The sequence below is a fragment of the Eptesicus fuscus genome, chromosome 8 (assembly GCF_027574615.1).
Source record: "Eptesicus fuscus isolate TK198812 chromosome 8, DD_ASM_mEF_20220401, whole genome shotgun sequence".
Taxonomy (NCBI): domain Eukaryota; kingdom Metazoa; phylum Chordata; class Mammalia; order Chiroptera; family Vespertilionidae; genus Eptesicus; species Eptesicus fuscus.
Window position 1 is genome coordinate 27,043,283 of NC_072480.1, and position 3,409 is coordinate 27,046,691.

Consider the following 3,409-nt stretch of genomic DNA (forward strand, 5'->3'; position numbering starts at 1 on the left):
GTCAAATTTAAGTTACTTCAAAGCCTCTTTGAATTAAAAATAGTTTTTAATCAACAGTTTCTTATAAAACTGGAAGGGGTTTATTTACCACCTGCAGAGGTGGGTCTCTTAAAATAGCACTCTTGATAAAGAATAGGAACACTCTAATTTAAGAATACTTACAAGGTAACCAAAATTCAATGATATGTTATAATAGCTACAATGTTATCCTTTATGTATTATGGAGTATCAACATGACACAGTTTTTAAAGTTGAACTTAATATGAGAAGATTTGGGTTCAATTGTGATTTAATTCCAACTCTACTTTTTAAATTTGTAATCACTTTAACAGTTAAAATCAATTGTTTGCATGGCTATGGCTGCACTAGACCATACTGAGATGGTGAATTTTGGTTTTGTTCTTTTATCTCTGTTTGAATGAAAGTCAGTACAAAGGAATAGGTAAGTAAAGTGTTTAGAGCCTAGCTGGTGCTAAATAAATGACATTTATTACTGTTGTTGATTGTTTTTGTACATGTTTTTCTAAAAACTTTTAAGGTATCTGTATACACCAAATTCTGTATTTCCCACACTTTTTATTTCTTAATCCTCATTCAAGGATAGTTTTTCTATTGATCTTTAGAGAGAGAGTGGGAGGGTGGGAGGAGGGGGAGAGAAAGAGAGAGGAACATAACATGTGAGAGAGACACATCAACTGGCTGCTTCCCAAACGGTTGCCCCCCAATGTGCCCAATCGGGCAACCCAGGGCGGCTCCCTTGACCAGGAATCGAACCTGCAACCCTTTGTTCTGGGTCCGGGACGATGCTCTACCCTCCGGGCAATACCAGCCAGGGCGTCCACACTTTTAATTTAAAGAGAATTCTCTTCCTACAATAAAAATAATAGCAATCAGTACATTTTTATTTACCCTAAATCGATTTATAAAGTAATCCACATATATTTTTAAAATATATTTTATTGATTTTTTACAGAGAGGAAGGGAGAGGGATAGAGAGTTAAAAACATCAATGAGAGAGAAACATCGATCAGCTGCCTCCTGCACACCCCCTACTGGGGATGTGCCCGCAACCAAGGTACATGCCCTTGACCAGAATCGAACCTGGGACCCTTCAGTCCACAGGCCGACACTCTATCCACTGAGCCAAACAGGTTCGGGCAACGCATATATTATTTTTATGATCTATTCAACTGATCAGCTACTGTGAAGGTGCATGGATTTACTCTTGTAAAAACCATGACCTCCATTTGCAGCTAGGAAGTTAAGAGAATGACATGATTTAACAAAGAGAGTGGTGTTGCTGTGAAAAGTAATGCCATTACAGACATTTCAAATCTTTAGAGAATGCTTCCAATCCTTTTCAAGCTGCACACAAGCTTTTCTTTCCTCAGAACAAATTAATTAAAATTAAATGAAAAAGCAAACCAAAGCAAAGTTTTGCTTTTCATATTGATGTGGTATACCTAATGAGGAATTTATTATGTTATTATAGTACATGTGAATCTCTTTGCCTAAAATAAGCTTAATTTTTCTTCTTGACAGGAAAGTATATTCACAAATTTTTAACATGATTTTCTTAGATAAAAGAGCAATAAGATGCCTACATAAGATTCTCTCTACATTATATTGAAACATAAAGTACCAAACACACATAGCACTTTAGAGTTGTATTTATTAAATTTCATTTTTGGAACAAGATATAGTTGAAAACTCTGTTACAGCAATATTGCAATTACAGTTGTGTTCACACCACAACAGGGGAATTATAATTCTCAATATAAATGGTTACATGTACAATTGGTAGTACAGATGTTTATCCTCTAGTTAGTGGTTCTCACAAAAGCTTCTCCCAGAGTGGCTCCGACCTCCTCAAAGGAAACAACAGCAAAAACAAAAGCAAATGCTGCCTGTGGCCTGGAACACAAAATTAATCTCATTTACTTGTGAATGGAACGTTGACCCATGGTAGATTGTCAGTTGCTAACATTTTAAAAAGCCATGTCAGGACAACCATTATCAAGTGGATGTAGCAATCCAAAGCAAAACTTCTTTGCTTATTCTGCCTTGCTATATGTGGAAAGAGAGGTATAAACACCATGCAAACCTGGAGATATTTCAGGAGACAGATTATTGATCAAGCACCGGGGAGCCTACCTCAGATTAGACCCCTTGAGGATTCTGAAAGTATTTTCAGTAGAGCAATTCTAATGCCTCTGGCATTTGAAGGGTTTTGGTATGTTAAACACCACTGCAATCATCACTGAGTGAGTAAAATGGATGTGCTGGAATGCTTAATGTCACAGTCCGTAGCTGCTAAGAAGGCATGGATTCTGTTGTTTATTCCTACATCTACTTTACCTGACCAAATCCTACTTATGTCCTAGGGTTTTAGAGTCATGAAACACAATGGAAATTATTTATTTATTTATTTATTTATTTATTTATTTATTTATTTATTTATTTATTTTTGGCAGCTAGACAGATCTTATATTTACAAATGGAACTGAAAATAAAAGACAACCAAAAGATGGTACAGTTCTCACATTATCTTTTGGTACAACAACCTTGTATTTCGTCTAATGTGAGATGACTAAGCATAAAGTGATTACTAGTACTTTTCCTTCTATCATTTAAACTTTTTTAGATTTCTTGAAACAATTTATCCCATTTAATAATATTAACTACTTCCATTACTATATGAAATCCCTCCACTACAGATATATCTTTCTAAGAAATCACTGATACTGACAACTGAAATAGAATAACTTCCTGACCTTGAGTTATCTGCATTGGAGACTTAAAGATAAATAAGATAATTTACCCAAGAAGTTAGGAATATAAAAAACCCTAATATGCAAATTGACTGAATGGCAGAACAACCGAACAACCAAACAACTGGTCGCTATGAAGTGCGCTGACCACCAGGGAGCGAGCACAGAACTTGGTGGGCATAGGCCACGGCAGGATGGTGGAGCAGGTGAGTGGGGGGCACCAGACCAAGGCAGAGTGCTGGTCGCTGTCATTGGAGCGAGTCTCTGGTGGTTACTGAAAATTCTTTGCTCCGGCATGCTGCAGTACCACTAGGTGCTCGCACCTGTTGCTGGTGCTGGACCCACTCGCACCTGCTGCTGGTTCCAGAGCTGCCACTTGCACCTGCTGCCAGCGCTCGGCACCGTCAGCTGGTGTGAGTGATGGCTGCCAGCCCCGATCACCCCTCAGGGCTTCTCCACCTCCCCCTGCTCCTGAGGGGCAATCAGGGACAGCAGCCACCTCTCGCACCTGCTGCTGATGATAGCCCTGCTCTAACTCGCTGCTGGCACCAGCCCCAGTCGCTCCACACCGTCAGCAGTGTGAGCAGGGCCGGCACTGTCAGTGCTGGGGAGCTGCAGTGGCGAGAGTGGGGCTGCCG